General features: G+C 46.4%; 1 protein-coding gene across 1 annotated transcript in view; it reads left to right on the top strand.

The window, feature by feature from the left end:
- LOC147673408 (C-reactive protein-like) overlaps positions 1–18,631 on the top strand; it is a 93,522-nt gene that overhangs the window by 38,656 nt on the left and 36,235 nt on the right. The window lies entirely within an intron of this gene.

The following is an 18,631-nucleotide window of genomic DNA, read 5'->3' as shown; positions in this document are numbered from 1 at the left end:
TGTCTGAATTATCAGAGCCAAAATATGTTTCAGTACAAGAAATGTTAATAACTATCCTTCAAGAAATAAGAGATCTTAAATCTTCGCAGGCACTCGAGATATCACAACTACATTGCAGACTGACAAAGATGGAGGAAAATCTAGGTAACCTCCCCAGAAGGGTTACAGAGGCCGAAGCTCGGGTCTCAACATTGGAAGATACTGTCACTTCCATGCAGAAGGATCTCTATGTGCTGAATAAAAATAAGTCTCAGTTGGAGTCAAAACTACAAGACTTAGAAAATTACAATAAAAGGTCCAATCTACGCCTCGTAGGAGTCTCGGAAGAGCTGGAGGGCGAAGAGGTGGTGAAATGGTCCGAGGCTCTCTTGAAAAAGGCGATACCTGAGCTACGAGGTGACCTAACAATCACGAGAGCACACAGGGTACCTGCACATAAACCTGTCAATCTTTAGTATCCGCAAACAATCTTAATGAATTTTTCAGACTGCAGGATTAAAGAGAGAATTCTGAGTATGGCAATCTCTAGAAGAACCTTTAACACCGATGAAGTAGGGGCATGGCCTGCGGTGTCAAGATGGCGGTCGCACTCTGAGAGTGCTCCTGGACATCCTCCGTCATCCGCCCAGCATCCGCCGCTATCTGCCTAACTTTCAGCCATCTGCCTGCCTGGCGAAGATCCCTGTGAGGTCCGCTCTCTGCCGCTGCCCTTGGGAGCGGTCCCGGTGCTCCCTTTCTGTCCCTCTGATCCCTGCTCCCAGAGGCCCGGTGCGACCAACATGGCGACCCCCAGGTAGTGTGGGCCTGCGCACGAGGGGGTGTCTGCACGGGTCCCCGGACCCCACCCCCCCAAAATCCGGGTCCGTGGTGCTGGACTCGGAGGGCTGCCTGCCATCCCGGGCACTGCCGGTGTGAAGTGCGGCTGGGCTGGGAGGCATCGCCACTGACCCCCGAGGCCAGGGTTGTAGCTCGGAGCTGTTGGCGCCGGACTGAGGCGAGGCACGGGAGAGATGGCTGCTGGCCTGGCGGTGAGCCCGTAGGAGCTGTCATCTAGCGGGTGCGGAGCAGAGATGGACCAGCGGACCGGCGTTGTAACGGTGAGGAGTTCCGGGGGGGGTGGAGATGGCCGGGCCCGATCTTTCTGCCTCACAGACCCTGAACTGTTGTTGGCCTGCTGGAGAGACCCTGTGAGGCGGCCCTCGGCCTGCGCGTGGTAACGCGGCCTGCTCTGGCCCTGAAACCCCCCCCCGGTGGAGGACTGTACCCCGTTGCAAGACCTGTGGGCAGTGGCCTCGTGACCCTCCCCCTTGTACAAGGGCATCGCTGGCCCTCCTACCGCCTGTATGAGACCGGCGATTAAGGTGGTGACGGCTGACTTCCCCGGGGTGCCGCCGGTGAGGGGGAACTCTCGGCGGGGGTCAGGCTTCCACGGGGGGCTGCTGTCTCTCTGGAGAGTGGGCCTGTTGCCCGGAAGAGCCACGACAGCCAGGAGTGTCCGTGGGGTGAAGAGACTGGACCCGAGCGACCTGCCCCGAGACCTGGACCCTGCGCCTGCTCCAATCCTGAGCCTCCCCACGAGGTGGCCCTCTGGCCCCATACCACTGGCGGGAGTGCCTGTGCCCTGAGGAGTCACTCCGTGGATAGACTTGCCTAACACCATGAGGCCGGGGGCGGCCCTGTGACCCCTCCTCCCCAGGTGGGGGACTGCGACCACCTGCACCCTACCATGTGAATCTGTGCCCCTGGGGAGGACTATCAAGGATTTGGCCTGTCTGGAGCTGTGTTACCAAGGAGGAGCTCACTGCCAGCCGCGGAGCCCGGGGGCGGTCTGACGCTATAACCGGCATATCTGAGCCTCGTCCATGAGCCACCATGCCCCAAGTACTCCGTTGTGGAACGCCCCGGCCCCGGGGAAGACTGACCAACGCATTACGGGCGGCCTACCCCCCTTCACCCCAACCTCGCTCCGAGCTCCCCGCCGAAAAGACTCTGGCATAGGTGGGCCGGGGGCTACGGAGAGATCCGTCCATCATACCAGAGACCCCGGTGCCGCTGGACCTGCGCCCCCTCACCCCTACCACGTGTTAATTGCCTGTCTGCACCTATGGGTAAGCCCCGCGCCCTCCCGGCCCCTGACCCCGCAACCCAAACGACCATGGAACAGTTTGCTAAATCGAATCGAGGACCCGGTGGCGAAGCGGGCCGGTTCTGGCCCAGCTGGGGGGGACCTATCGACCATTCTTCAAGCGATCTCTGCGTCCCAGGCGTCCGTTAAAAGCAAGATAGGGGAGGTGCGGATTGATGTGGCCCTAATCCGCAAGGACCTCCGCAAAGCCGCAGAGCGCATCACGGAGGCCGAATCCCGGATCTCCACTGTGGAGGACGACGTAAGTACCCTCAAGTCTCAAATGGCCTGTCTCCAATCGCAGACCGCGGAGCTCCACCGAAGGGCCGAGGACGCTGAAAACAGGGCTCGCCGAAACAACCTGCGGCTTCCGGTGCTTTCCCGAAGGGGTGGAGAAGGAGAATACCGCCACCTTTATGGAGACCTGGATCCACACCTGGATGCCCAAGGAAAAGCTGTCCCCCTGGTTTACGGTGGAGCGAGCTCAACGCTCCCTTGCCCCAAAGCCACCACCTGGTGCCCCGGTCCATCCCATCATCCTCCGCGTCCTAAACTTCCGGGACAGGGACGCAATACTGGGGGCGCCCAGGGAGCTGGGGGCGCTGCATCACCAAGACTCTAAGATAATGGTGTTTCCTCACTACTCCAGGGAGGTTCAGTCTCAACGTCGCTCATACGAAGAAGTCAAACAGAAGCTTAGGGCGCTGGGCCTCCGCTACGGGCTCCTCTTTCCGACCCGGCTAAAAATGATCTTTCAGAACAAGACCTTCTTTTTTGACTCCCCTCAATCTGCGTGGACCTGGCTCACGGAGGAGCGGCCCCTCCAGCCGAAGACGACTGTCTCCCCTTCCCAGGGAGCCCCAGAGCGGGCGAACCACTCCACGCCGAAGCCCAGGCACCGTAGAACTGGATCATGAAGGAGAACGGGTCGCCGAGGTGGTGGCTCCCAATCGCCTGAGGCACGGAACCAGCGCTCTTCGACCCAAACCCAGGAGAGGGGTCCCGCTCCCCCGCCATTGGTCTCCTCCCTGATCGACCTGGGCAGCGTCCGCGGACCCAGTGAAACTTTGCGATGTGCCCTGTCTGACTCTGACCTGTCCGGGAGCCCTATGATCCGCGGCTCGGACGGGGACCGGGTCATGAATGACGCTACCACCAGCACCTGCAGCTCTATCCTGAGGCGCATCGTTAATGATCACATTTCTACCGCTGCGCCCGAGCTCACAAGGAGCTCACTAACCTGATTTGTCGGGGTCCTCCCATTGATGCACTCCTGAGCTCACATACCTTAACCCGCAGATGCACATTTGTTATCTTTTCCTCTGTCCGGCAGTTAGCATTTCATCCTAACACATGGAGGGGGGTCCGACTCAGCCATGTCCCAATCTTGTGGTTGCTAACCGTTTTAGTTTAGCTGTTCGCCTCCCTGTGAAGTGTTTGTGACTTGTTAAAGGGCGACAGATGCTTCCTGTTTCGAAGTGTAGGGTAGGGGAGTTGGGGGGACAGGGAGGGGGAAGGGACCGTTGTCCCTAGAGCGGATTCTTCTGATGGCGGGTGGGAGGGAGTTCCATATTCTTGGTGCAGCCCCAGTGAACGCCCGATTATAGGTTTTTCTTTTTCGAAAGTGTGCAGACTGGAGTAGGAGGTCTCTGGCAGACCGTGAGTTTCTGATTCCGCCCGATAACACAAGTTTCTGTGACAGAATTGCAGGGGAGTTCGTGTATACAGACTTGTGTGTGATGCATGCCAGCTTAAACTGTATTCTGGCCTCGAGAGGAAGCCAGTTCAGCATTTTCAAGTGTGGGGAAATGTGATCAAATTTCCTTGTGGCGGTGAGTAGTCTGGCGGCCGCATTGAGGGAGGCTTTTAATGGTGCTAGTGAGATCTTTGGTAGGCCAGATAGTGTGGAGCAGCCATATTCCAGTCTAGAAATGACTAGTGCTTGGACTGCCATTTTTAGGTCGGGAGCATCCAGGAAGGGTTTCAATTTCCATGGATAGCTCAGGTGTAATCTGGCGGATTTGGCCATCGAGCTGATGTGATTTTGCATGGTCAAGTTGCAGTCCAAGGTTATTCCCAGCGATTTGGCCGAGTTCACAATGGTCGGAGGACAGTTTAAGGCTGTGATGGCCTTAATCCAAGTTTGAGTTTCAGGGTTGGTTTTAGTAGGGGAGATGAGAAGAAATTCCATTTTCTTTGCGTTGAGTTTGAGTTGATTGAAGGCTAGCCATTGGACGGTCTGCTTCAGGGCCTCATTCAGGGAGAGAACCTCCTCGAGAGATGAGATTTTGATGTAGATCTGCGTGTCATCAGCGTACATATGATAGGAGATATTTGCGGTGCGGAGGACTTCGGCAAGTGGTTTGAGATAGAGGTTGAAGAGGGTGGGGGACAGCGTTGAGCCTTGATGGACTCCAACTGTGACCGAAGAGGGAGTGGATAGGATGCCATTGACTAGGAATATTTGAGATCGGTTTTGGAGGAAGGAGCTAAACCATTCAAGAACGGTACCATCTAGTCCCATCCTAAGTTTTAGACGTTCGAGAAGTTTCCCATGGTTGACCGTGTCGAAGGCAGAGGATATGTCTAGGAGGATTAGGAAACAGGTTGTGCCTTGGTCAAGGGCTTGGAGGGCATCATCGACGATGTGGAACATGGTGGTTTCAGTGCTGTGTTCTGGCCTGAATCCAGATTTGAAGTCATCGAGCAGGTGAAAGTTGTTGATGTGATGACTAAGCTGCTGCTGCACACATTTCTCCAGCACTTTGGCTAAGAGAGGGATGTTGGAGATAGGTCAGAAGTTTTCAGAGAATCTTACCCATTACGCCTTGCCTTTCCATTAAAATATGACCAAATGGCAATATTTTGCTGAAAGATTCACCCCTACCTCTGATGCACAGGAACGGGTGTATACAGTGTTACCTGCTTGGTGAGACAAAGTGTACAGTGAAAACATGTCTGCGCAATCCGAACCAACAATGGCATCCTATCCTGGGAGTACGGGGTCTCTCGTTCAGCCGAATATGCCAAGTGAAGCTCCTCCACCCTTTTTGCCACCCACAGTATCTGGGATGCCAATAAATAGTGCTCTACGTTGGGTGAGGCCAGCCCACCCTGTGCCCGTGGTAAGTACAACTTCTTCAATGCCACCCTGCACCGCGTATTATTCCAGATAAAAGCCCTGATGATCCATTCAAGGGAACGAAAGAAGGAAACAGGTGAATAAAGCTGGAAGGTTGGCGAAATAGTAAAGAAGACGAGGCAGCATTACCATCTTGATCAGTTCTACCTTGCCTATAACAGACAGGTGAAGCGCCTTCCAAAATTCGATTTGAGATTTGAGCGCTGTAACTGCCCTGGAGATGTTGACTCCTGAAGATCACAGTCATCATGGTAGATGCGTATATACCCAAGTACCGAAATGCCATCAACTGCCATAAAACACTTTTATGATTTGAAGGAGCACTGATAAAATATTCAAATTAAAAATAGGAATAGGCCACGTTACAACACATGCAATTACAACGCGGTCCTTACACCGACTGTGTTGTTACATTGCATACCATTACAACACAAGTTGTTACAACGACTTGCTGAAGGGGGCGTGCTGGATTTTGGAATAGTATAATTTACTAATCCAACTCCAGTCTGTTGTAACGACTTGCGTTGTAACGGTTTATGATGTAACAACGCGGTCGTTGAAATGACCACGTTTTATTGGCATGCGTTGTAAACGATGTTTCCCGGAAAAGAGTAATGTGATCCCAGTACTATTAGGCATATCTAAATGGACCATGTATGGTATTGGTTGATTATAAGGACAATTATACGATTGAAGGAATACATACGACCATGCATAACTTTTTAGCGCATGCCCAGGCAGATGAGATTACACTGTTGCAGAAAAAGGCTCATGGGCAGCAGCAAACGATGCACTGTTGCTGTCGAAAGTGACATTGTCGGTGAAAAATGACAGCCCGGAATGCAAGTTGTGCAATCTCCAGTGGATGGGATCAGTTCAACCTTCCCTTCCATCACCGTATTGTTCGTTTCGGGATTTAACTTTGCATCATGATTTAAACTTGTTTGAGGCATTGTTCTTAAGGTTTGTCACATTGATTTTCAAAAAATGCTCTTTGCTTTTTGTGCAACACTAAAATAGACATATAATTCCAAGCCAAATAAGGCTACTTAGAAATGAAGCAAGATGGTGAAATTCCAACACATCCATAATGTCTGATTTTGTTTGGGTCAATGTCTCTTTTTAGGTCTGACGTGACTGTGCAGCTGCCACTAGACCTACAGCAAGAGGAGCTTTGGCTCCACCCATCATATTACTCTTCCTCTCTACTAGATTTTATTGGGCTGAAGTTGTATGATTCCACCGTCAAAGAGTGCTTGTATTGCACAGCCTATGTTCAATATAGTACGCATGGCTGGTTATGGTGACAAGCCAATGATCAAGGTTGTAGCCAGATCAGTTCATTGTATAAAGGTATCCCTTATGCCATGGGTATGATCTGCTTATTATGAAAAGGTATGACAAACGTTGTGGGCTTCAATTATTTATTGTTAAAAGCAAATGCTAAATCTAACAGCCCTTTATGGAAATGATTGCCAAAAAACATATGGAATGGCTTTACATTGTGAGCTTTATATATATTTACCTATCTCACACCTGCAACTGGAAATAGGTTTAGAGTGGGAACTCTCTTACAAATGCAGTAAGAAGGAATTTAATACATATTTGCATTTTTTTGGTCTAGCTTTGGAAAAATGTTGATATCTACAACAGTGATTTAAGGTTCATGTCAATGTATACTTTGAGTCTTCCTCAATCTATGGTGGTTATTTCTAGGCAGAGACCAAATAGTCATGGTTATTTATTACTATATTGAACTCAACAAGCTTGCTTTAATGGTTATTAAATGTGATGGCACGTGCTCTAGTCCTCTAAGTTTACATTTCGAATAACTTGACGAAGCTAGCAGGCTTAATTTCTTTAATTGTAAAAGGCCCCATTCACCCCAGGAGGCACATATAAGTCATTGCTATTTGTGCGATTAAAGCCTGCTTTTGTGCACATTGCCACATGTCCATAACAGATATCTGGGTGCAGCCCACATTTATAGGGTTTGTTGTACCCTCTGATATTTCTTTAGGGTACATGATTTGTACTCTGGTTAGTCTTCGAAGCCCCAATAGCAATTTCCAACTTAAAATTTCACCCGAAATGTCTTAAATCTTATAACTATTTCTTATTTTGAATATAGCATTTAATTGTGTCAGCATTAAAGTGTTTCCTAGTCAAAGAATGCAAGAGGAAAGAGTTTACACTGAGAACTCTATGACAACTGCAAAGGAGGAGCTTCCTGTTGTGAACTCCTTAATAAGCGTAGAACTCGGCTTAGGAGACCATCTTAAATAGATCCCTAGATCAGGTGGTGATGGGGTGTTATCGATTTTATTGTGTTTAATATTTAATTATGTGAGAGTTAAGACACTTTATTCATTTTAAAAATGAAAACACAAGATGAGTTGTGCACTTTGAAGAGTTCTTTAACATTTATCGAACCCCTTAAATTCCTTTAATTTGTTATTTTGGCTCTATATTCTTAACTGTGCTGTTAATATTTCATTTCCGACTTTTTTCTTAAAATTTAGGCGTGTCTTGTGAACACTAACGTTTTGGAGATCAGTTCAGATAAAACTAAGGTGTTGATTCGAAAGAACAATCCTTGGATCTTAGACACTGCCTCTTGCCCACTCTCAGCCCTGCTACTATGAACAAATGTTGGTGTTACTTCCAATGCCAAACTTAGCTCCTGCCAGCATGTTAACTGGAACTCTGGTTGGGATGGGATGAATGCACTGCTACTGTTTATATACTCTTTTCTCTCAGTTCCTTACTTTAGTTGGTGCACTAGAAGGTAATACCGAGGGTCCAACGGTATTCAATGTAATGTCAAAGTTGTGGGTCTAAAGGTACTCTAGAACCATCCCTTCATAGGCACTCAGTACATTGTCTCCATATGGTAAGAAGACTTCCACACTGTAATTCAATTCATTCATTGATCATTTTATTTGTTATCATTTGGTTGCGGTTCATATCATCTTTCTTTTTTCATTTAAATGATTGTTGGCATTTTCATTGTCATGTCAAACATTGTCATCTCGGTGTATCCAATGCATTTCGGGCATGCAAATATGCCCTTCATCAGGGACAACGACACTGTCAGAAATAATAACTATGGTCAAAAATACGTACAATGTTGTGATATGCATAGACAGTCACATTGTGGTGAAAAACGCAATTAAAAAGGTTTATGTGAGGTAAGTGAATATCTGGTAAAACGTGATGACCTACATTGCATGCACTGTGTCTAAACGATAAATGTGGGTGATAAGGGTTTGTACAGACTCACATGTCTAGGATTTCCAGTGGTAGAGGAAACCTGTAAAGAATCAAAAATAAAAGAACCACGTTCTAGTATCTGTGCACCATGTCCGTATCTAGTCTAAAATTCGCTCTGCCAGAGACAACCGTCTCAGTAACTAACCTTCTGTGCAGTGGGAATGCCGGTTCCACGCGGGTCCTCTCGGAAGTCCGAGCTGGTACATGGATCAGCCGCGTTTGTGTTGTTTTCAAAGAGGGTTCCCGGTCATGTGACGAATGACGCGTCACACTCATAGAAAAAAGACTATGAAAACGAAGATTCACCGGTGATCGCGTGCAAAACTAAATGTGCACGTTTAATGTGGTGTTCTGGCATCAACAATTGTCAGGCATGGCCATGGGCAATTCAGCAGCCCCTGTGTATGCGAACATTTTTATGCAGTGGTATGAAAACCGACATATATTCTCCAATAATGAATGGACGAAAAACTTAAAACTACTGATTAGATACATTGACGACTACTTTATCGTATGGACAAACACACAAGAAAAACTACAGATGGAATTAACGAAATTCAACGAACATGACCAAAGAATACAACTTACATGGATCATGTCAGATACGTCTGTGAATTTTCTAGATGTTAAGGTAACCATAACAACTGAGGGATTTGTGACTGACTTATACGTCAAACCAACAGACCGTAACAACATGTTGTTATATTCAAGTTTTCATCAACCTAACCTAATCAAAAACCTACCATTCTCACAGATGACTAGAGTCAAACGAATCACTTCAGACAAAAACACACTTAACATCAGACTAGATGAAATGGTAAACAAGTTCACATCCAGAGGTTACCCCCAATCTCTATTAGACGAATCTAAAAAGAGGATTGACCAAATTGGAAGAAAACAGTTACTAACCAGCAAAACCAAAGCAGAACAGACAAGAACAGTTGTAGTATCCAAATACTCCACTGCGAGCAAAAAATACAAACAGGCAATAATGAAACATTGGACAATTCTCAATATGGAACCTGATTTTAACCAATCCTTTAGGGAACCTCCGATTTTTGCATTTACAAGAGCTAAGAACTTAGGAGAAATTCTACAACAGAAAAGTCTGGACAACACATCATTCACAGGAACAAAACCTTGTTTAAACTGTGGGAATTGTAATAGTGTGATTCGAGGCAACACAATCAGCCATCCCTCCAAAGGTTACCCAATAAAACTGAGAGTGAATGCGACCTGTGAATCGAGCAATTTAATTTATGGAATCAGATGCCCATGTGGCAAGATTTACGTGGGGAAAACCGAGAGACGCATCAAAGTGCGGTTAACGGAACACAGATCCAACATACGACTAAAGAATACCAAATCAGCATTATCGCTGCATTTCACAGAAGAAAGTCATAATGTCTCGCAAATCAAATTCATAATCCTGGAAACAGTTCAAAAAATTGAAGGGAGAAACAACAACAAACACCTACTGATGAGAGAGAACTATTGGATACAAAAATTGTCTACCCAGAAACCAATGGGGTTAAATGATAGAATTGAATTTGCATGTTACCTATAAAATTTATATTAATTGCTCTTATTAGACTGTATCCTGTGCATACTGTGTGCTGTTCACATATCCAACAGACACTTACATTCACACATTACCTTCTTCCCCATTAACTTTACCTATGGCTCACCACACTAATCCCTATAATACCAATGCGAACCACCTTGGTTCGAATCCCGACTTTTTCCTAAATTTTTTTGTGAGGGAATATATATATAAATTTTTTTAGAAAGCTCGTGTTTTTTCCTCAAATATCACTGTCAACTTAGTGATACATTTTGTTCTGGCCAGAACACCACATTAAACGTGCACATTTAGTTTTGCACGCGATCACCGGTGAATCTTCGTTTTCATAGTCTTTTTTCTATGAGTGTGACACGTCATTCGTCACATGACCGGGAACCCTCTTTGAAAACAACACAAACGCGGCTGATCCATGTACCAGCTCGGACTTCCGAGAGGACCCGCGTGGAACCGGCATTCCCACTGCACAGAAGGTTAGTTACTGAGACGGTTGTCTCTGGCAGCGCGAATTTTAGACTAGATACGGACATGGTGCACAGATACTAGAACGTGGTTCTTTTATTTTTGATTCTTTACAGGTTTCCTCTACCACTGGAAATCCTAGACATGTGAGTCTGTACAAACCCTTATCACCCACATTTATCGTTTAGACACAGTGCATGCAATGTAGGTCATCACGTTTTACCAGATATTCACTTACCTCACATAAACCTTTTTAATTGCGTTTTTCACCACAATGTGACTGTCTATGCATATCACAACATTGTACGTATTTTTGACCATAGTTATTATTTCTGACAGTGTCGTTGACCCTGATGAAGGGCATATTTGCATGCCCGAAATGCATTGGATACACCGAGATGACAATGTTTGACATGACAATGAAAATGCCAACAATCATTTAAATGAAAAAAGAAAGATGATATGAACCGCAACCAAATGATAACAAATAAAATGATCAATGAATGAATTGAATTACAGTGTGGAAGTCTTCTTACCATATGGAGACAATGTATTGAGTGCCTATGAAGGGATGGTTCTAGAGTACCTTTAGACCCACAACTGGAACTCTGGAACATGTTGCTCTCTTTTGCAAAGTTTTTAAGGAAAGTTCTTCCTAGCCTCTGAGTTGAAGGAGCGGGCGGTGCTCCGGGCAGCCGCCTCATGCTCTTTTGACTATAGGGTTGCAGTCTTGCTTGGTGGACCTAAATATTGTATCTGTTGCCTTGAGATTGAGCCTAATGCTACTATGTCTGTTACTTTATTTACTACAGTGGGCATTGTCAACTCCCAATTAGATTTCCTTCACAGGTAACCAGTGAGTTAATGGATCTTTTATCAGGTTCAGGTTCAGGTTTTAACGTCTTTATTTCGAAGGTTTCTTCATAAAGGACAGCAGATAAGAATACATACAGATTTACAACATGAATATTACAAGTAATAAAAGTGGTTTATAAGTAGCCATCAAGACACATTATAAAATTTGATTAAATAGTATCACAAGACGTTTTACATAGATCATTAAAAAGGATTTACAAATCACAATTCATACATTATAACAATGTGTTACTACACTAAGTATATTCCCTCTTGTACAGTTATCATCATAGGGGACTTAATTATCTTCCTGAGAGATGTCTAACCCTAATGGTCCACGCCCATCCAATGTATTTCGCCAAGCCTATGGAGATCCACAGCTGTATTATATCTCATGGTTAACAGCGCTTCTTCCCACGCCCGTGTGTTAACCCTTCCAGTATGCTGGACAGGCAAAAAGAAAATGACCCATAGTTTCCTTTTGCTCGCTACACCAGGGGCAGTGCAAAGACGGTTTATTATGCCATTTGTTGGTAAACTCCCTTATTGGCAATGTGCCAACTCGAAATTGATGATAGAGTTTCCGATCTGCACTTTTAGTAATCTTGTCCCAGTATATTTCTGCGTGGGAAACCACTTTATGGAGCAAAAAGAAGCCAGTCAAGTTTTGGTTTTGTGAAAGTAAAACCAAATCTTCTTTGACTGTGGCCCAAAACATTAGTTTAAATTCTTGTTTTGAAGGAAAAACCTGGTTTCCCGGATCTGACCACAGCATGTGAAGACCCATCCTATGGAGAATTTCCTTTACATTTTTAAACCAAGATAGATTCCCTGACCCTGGTATCGATCTCACTTCCAGAATTTCATTTGCAAACATAGAAAGTTCTGGGGTGGACCAAATTCGTCTCCAAAGGGCTACCATCCTATATTGAGTCTGATTTTTGATTGATTGGCAGCCCATATCTAACATAAGGGGGAGTGATGGAGTCGAAAATGGGAGACCTACCAAGCTACGGAGAAATTTATTCTGGATTTTATCTAGAGAGGCAAGATCTGCATAGCCCCACAGATCCGAACCCTAGAGGATGGCAGAGCTAATTTTGGCATTAAATATTTTTAGTGCTGGCAAGACTCTTTTGGTTTGGGAGCTACGTTGTTCTTTGACTAGGCAACCCGATAAACTGGCAAATTTTAAATAAAGTGCCTCGATCTGCTCCTTCCAGCGCAATCTATAGTCTATAACCACCCCTAGGTAGGTCATCACCCCTACTTGTTCCAAGATGGTACCATTCATAGTAACATGACCCCTTTGTGATCTATTCTTGGTCAGAACCATGAATTTGGTTTTCGAAACATTAATTTCAAGATCGTTTTTTGTACAAAACTCCACAAACTTATTTATTGCGGTCTGGAGACCCACCTGTGTTTTTGCCAGGATCAGAGTATCATCGGCAAAAATTAAAAGGGGGAATCTTGTCCCACCCAGAACTGGCGCATCTGTCGGGGTAGAAGAAAGGAACTGTACCACTTGATTAATGAAGAGTAGGAACAGGGTTGGTGCCAGGACACAGCCCTGTCTTACTCCACGGGTCACTGGAAAGGGGTCTGTCACCTGGCCCTGACGTCCCCATCTAACTCTAGCAAAGTTAGACTCATGTAGCCTGATGGTAAGCTTGAGTAGTTCAGGTGGCATACCCATTCTCTTTAGAGCTTCCCATAATTTTCCTCTAGGAACCATGTCGAACGCAGATTTAACATCTACGAACGCTGCGTATAAGGTGCGTATAAGGTGCCTTCTCCTAAGTGCACTGTCTTCCAATAGATCATGATAAATCTGAGCACTTGGTCGACAGTGCTAATACTAGCCCTAAAACCAGCTTGTAGCGGGGATAGGATATTTTCCTCACTTATCCAAGACTGGATTCTACCCAGCAGCATTCTGGCAATTACCTTCTGCAGGGCGTCAATAAGACTTATAGGACGATAATTCCCTGCAAGGGTCTTATCACCTTTTTTAAGGTCCCTTTCCAAGAGTCTGGAATACTGGCTCGTCTAACAATAGCATTGGCTAAAATGGTTATATAAGGGACCCAGTTTATTATATCCAGCTTGAAGAGATCAGCCGGAACACAGTCCATACCTGGTGCTTTCCCATTTTGTATCTGTTTTAATGCAATCTCTGTTTCACTTTCTGTAAAAACTATGTTCTCACTAGTAGCTATGGAAATAGGAGACAGATTACTCTCCCCTATATTAAGATTGCCTGTCACCTTGCCACAGAATTGGGCCGAAAAAAATTCAACCCAATCATCGGCTGAAACGTAGTTAACTGGGGTTTGCGAGTCCCATGACCCTCCCCACTTCACTACCTGCCAAAATTTAAGTTGGTTAGTGGACAGACTGGCCTCGTATAGTTCCAGCCAGCGTTGGTCATCCCATGCAGTCCTTGCTTGGTTTAGCACTTTCTTATATTTGGCCCTCTCTATTTTAATATCCATTGTTACCCTGGACTTAATAACAGCAATCAAGGAACTGTGTGCTCTACGACAGGTTTTATTATACCATTTAGCGCCCAGGGTTTTTTGTCTATTTTCGACGAGCCACCCTGTTTTGTAAAGAAAGGTTTAAGTTTGGCAGAAAAGGACTCATGGATTGCAGTCATTTGCTCCAATGACCCCATTTTATCCAGCACTGATTTTACTTTTTTAGTGGCAGCTGCAACTTCCATTGAAATTTTTTCAATGGTATCGGGGACTTCCAGAATCCGATCCCAGCGTACCCTACGACAGTCATTTGTAAGAAATGTCTCAGCCGTAGTGTACTTTGAGGCGTTCCTTATGGACAAGCCACCATCCACTTTCAGGTTTATTGATAAAGGATTGTGGTCACTTTCAGGCCTATCTACTATTTCCTTATCTTCTAATAGGCACCAGTACTCTATTTTAATAAGGAAATAATCTATGCGGCTAGAACTATAGCCATTATCAAATGTGGCTTTTCCTGCTTTGTCAGAAATAGACCTCCCGTTTGCTGCCCTAATGTCCCACTCCAGACATAACCCAAGCCATTGCAAAGCAGCATCAGTGACTTTTTTGATTGGTGATAAGGCAAGGCTGGGAATATTCCATAATCGGTCTGTTTCGCCATAACAATTATCTTCCGTAACTGGTAGGGGTTCAAACGTACAGTTTAAGTCCCCTGCCACTGTTACACACTTATCTCGTCCAATGCTGTTCAGTAGGAATTCTAGGTCCTCAATAATTTCGGGACTCTTACCTCCCACTCGACCCCTTGCATATATGTTGATTAAAAACAAGTCCCGTTGGTTTGCTCTGCTGAGTTTAAGACCCTGAAGATCGGCACTAGGGACAGATATCTCATGGATCCTGTAACATAATGATTGTTTTATCTAAATAACAAGTCCCCCAGACGGGCGACCCTTATGCCCTTTATGTGCTGGTTTGTAAAAATTCAGATAACCAAGACGAAAAATAGCATCAATTGACCAACTTTCTTGAAATACAACAATATCAAATTGCTCAATAAAGACCCCCCATTCTACCAAGTCCACGTTCCCCTTCAACCCCGCAATGTTCCAAGACAATATCTTGAGTGTCTTTACAAGAACTACCAGTGGCTCATCAGGTAAGGTTACATCCCCCATACTTTTGTCACACGATAAGGGGTTGTTTATACAATCCTGTACCAGATTAGTAACATTAGGACCATTTCTTATTTGATCACCCAAAGAATTTTCAGCATTATTATGTCAGTTATCGGTGCTTGTGTGAGATAAGGGGATATTTTCCCAATAGAGAGCCTGTGCACCCTATAGCTCTGTTCCAGTGTCCCCCCATTATGTCAGTCAACACCATCCAACCCACACAGCGGAGCAAAACGATTCGAGAGATGAGGCATGAACATAGGGTAAGTAGCCACTTCTGAAGGGTATCTTCCTCTAAAGCTACCGTTTTGGTTGAAATGATTTTGTCGAGGAAACTCTCTCCCCAGGCTGAGTTTGGGGTAGAAATAATGCAGGGATAAAGTTTGAACATCACCCACTCTTCCAAATCTTGGTTCTCTACTAATAAACTCAGCTACCCATGGCTCCCTAAAGCTGATGACGACAGTCCTTCGAGGTCTTTTTTACTATAACCTACCCAGTCTACTCTCCTAAAGGTTAGGATTTCAGTTTTTGACATTGGTGGGAGTGGACGGTTCTTATTTAACCAAAATTTTACTTTGTTATGTAAATCACTGTGAGTTTCCACCCTACCCTCTCCCAATGGGGCTACTCCTGTCAGGATTACGGTGTATGGCAGTGATTCAGGAGGGAGATTCATGCATTTTTTCTTGGATGGAACAGTTTTCCTAATCTGTGTGTTTTGTATTACTGGGCGGGATGGTTTAGATGAACCTTTTGGGGTGGCCTGTGGTTTGTTACCCGAATCAACTTTATGGGGGATAGACACTACCGCAGTCTGCTTATTTATATCTGCGGCAGGTTTCTGCTGGGGGACCTTCAATGAAGATGGTACCTGATTTACAGTTTTTCCCTTATCTCCATTACTTGGCGCCCTTTTTTGTACATTCATTTGCACTGGGCCCTTGGAGCTGCTAGATTGTTGAAGCTTTTTCAAAATGTCAGAATTTTCCCTCACCAGTATTTCCATAGAGTCCATTTTAACATTAAGCAGTCTAGTCCGTTCAAATAAGGGCAAGAGGAGAGATTTAATGAACACCTCAATTTTATCTAAGAGTGTACCTTCTACATTATTATTAACTGTGTTATTGTTACTCACTACAGGGTTTGGAGGTATCACTGTTGTGTTATTTTGGGGCAGAGTCTCACTATTGGTTTTCTGAACCTATTTATTACCCCCCTTCTGGGACGAATCTACCCTTTTCCTTTTGTTAGATTTCTGCATATTCCTGTTCTCCAGAGATGATAGTTGTATTTCGGACTCTGGGCTTTTAGTAAAACTAGAGGAAATCGAAGTATCGGTCTCAGAGTTGATTGAATTGTAATGTAGAGAACTACATTCTAATATGGAATCTTGAGTGTTTTTATCAGCTCCCCCCTCTAGCTCTGACTCAAGGCCAACAGGCACAATTTCTGTAACTATAACATTACAGTCCGCGGACTCCAATTGTGTTAGTGGAACTGGGGAAACAGCTTCACAAATTTTCCCTAAGGAAGAGCGCTTACCCGTGACTAAGTCAAGAGATAAGCGTTTTTCTCCAAGAGCAATTTCTTTTTCTAAGATACATGTTGTACGTTTAAAAAATTGGTCAATGGTACCAGTAAAGACTCCATTTGTGGTGGATACTTGAACTTGTCTTTCTTTACCAGAGCGTAGGGGCATTTTGTGTGAATATACGTGACCACGCTACCAGAGGAAATACAAGACAATGTACAATAACGCAACCACTATGAATCAAAAAATCATACAAACCAGATGACACAAAGGGAAGATGAAAGGGGGGTGGCCCGACCCGACCTCCGCCGACCTCGGACGGCCTCAGACGGCCCCGCCCTTGTCCCGGGCTTCTCCCGGTCGCTCCCGCGCTGCGGGTCTAAGTGATTAACTTTATACAATACAATGTGAGAGGGGAGGAGCATGCAGGGAGAGCGGCCCAGGTGCTGGCAATTGGGTCTGGCGGGCACTCCTGGGACTTGGAGTCCTGCGCCCGCACTCGCTCGCAGCCCCGCACAACACAGTCACCCACAGAGACTTCCTCAGGTGAAGGACGAAGTTCTTGGCAGTCCGGCCTCGCTAGTTCAGGGTTAAGCTCCCACACAAAGCGGGACCCGCGAAGCGGGTTCCACGAGCAGTAGGCTGAAAGGCAGAGATGAATCCACAAGCGTCAGCACTCGCAAACAGCGTCCCAACAACAACCAGGGGAGTGGATTTTTAACAGGCACTGGTGGGGAGGAGCATGCAGGGAGAGCGGCCCAGGTGCTGGCAATTGGGTCTGGCGGGCGCTCCTGGGACTTAGAGTCCTGCGCCCGCACTCGCTCGCAGCCCCGCACAACACAGTCACCCACAGAGACTTCCTCAGGTGAAGGACGAAGTCCTTGGCAGTCCGGCCTCGCTAGTTCAGGGTTAAGCTCCCACACAAAGCGGGACCCGCGAAGCTGGTTCCGCGCAGTGGCGTCACTAGGGGGAGCGGGGGGTGGGGACCGCACCGGGTGACCCCATCCTCATGGCGTGACACCGTGAGACTCTGCAATATTACACCACATATGTGCACATGTGAACTCATGCTGGGCATTTACACGAAGACGCGTATGGGGGAAAGTGCACCTCGTGGTGAGACGACAGAAAGCTGCTAGGCAGCTCCAAAGTATGAAAATGATGTCCCTGCTTGTCTCTCCGCTCTCGCACGTTAGTGCGCAAAGGCTACTAACATCACAGACAGGGGAGCCCCAATGACATAAAGCCATACCAGGCGCCGCCGGTTGACGTCACGTCCTGCTGCGCCTGCGGAAGGCGGGGAGTTTACTTTGGAACTACTGTCCGGTTCCTGACTCCTGCGGCGCGTGCGGGCGCCTTACAGTCTCTCTCTATGGACTGCACTAAGTTATGCAATGGGTATGGCAGCTCGCGCTCGCAAAATAGACTGCCGCACATTGTGTGATCCCGACGCGATAGACCAGACCCCACCGGCCTTCTTGTGAAGTTGCAGTGTTTCAGGTACAGTTATGGCAACATTATGGCAGAGCTCGCATGCAGGCGGCGGCCGCAACTTTTCAAATGTCCGCACGCACATAATTGCAGCCAGTAGTGGGCTCGCTAATTGCCTTCCGCCAGTCCTGTAGCCACAGCCCGCCCTAACAGCCCCCAGCACCACCATCCCCGTGTGTGGAGGACAGGGACTCGGTCGGTTAGGCTTAGGCCTCATCTGCCCTCCTGCCTCCAGTCACGTGTGGGCTATGTTACTGTACATCCCTTGTGAGTGGCGGCACACTGACTTGGGGCCAGCCTGCCTGTTCAGCCGACAAATCATCTCAAGCGCGCACCGGCCACTGCAGTTACCGTGAGTTCACTAGGGCCTTGTAGCAACGCTAGAAAACAGCCTGCAGTGTAGCATGACACTCAAGGGCTGCACACACACTATTCCTCTCGGTGCACTGCAGAACGTGATTATCTACTGACTCAGCCTTCCCTGTCAGTAATTTCTGGCATTG

Source organism: Lissotriton vulgaris, chromosome 12 (genome assembly GCF_964263255.1).
Source record: "Lissotriton vulgaris chromosome 12, aLisVul1.2, whole genome shotgun sequence".
Classification (NCBI taxonomy): domain Eukaryota; kingdom Metazoa; phylum Chordata; class Amphibia; order Caudata; family Salamandridae; genus Lissotriton; species Lissotriton vulgaris.
The sequence above is the reverse complement of the archived record's forward strand: the minus strand, read 5'-3'. Positions and strand labels throughout refer to the sequence as shown.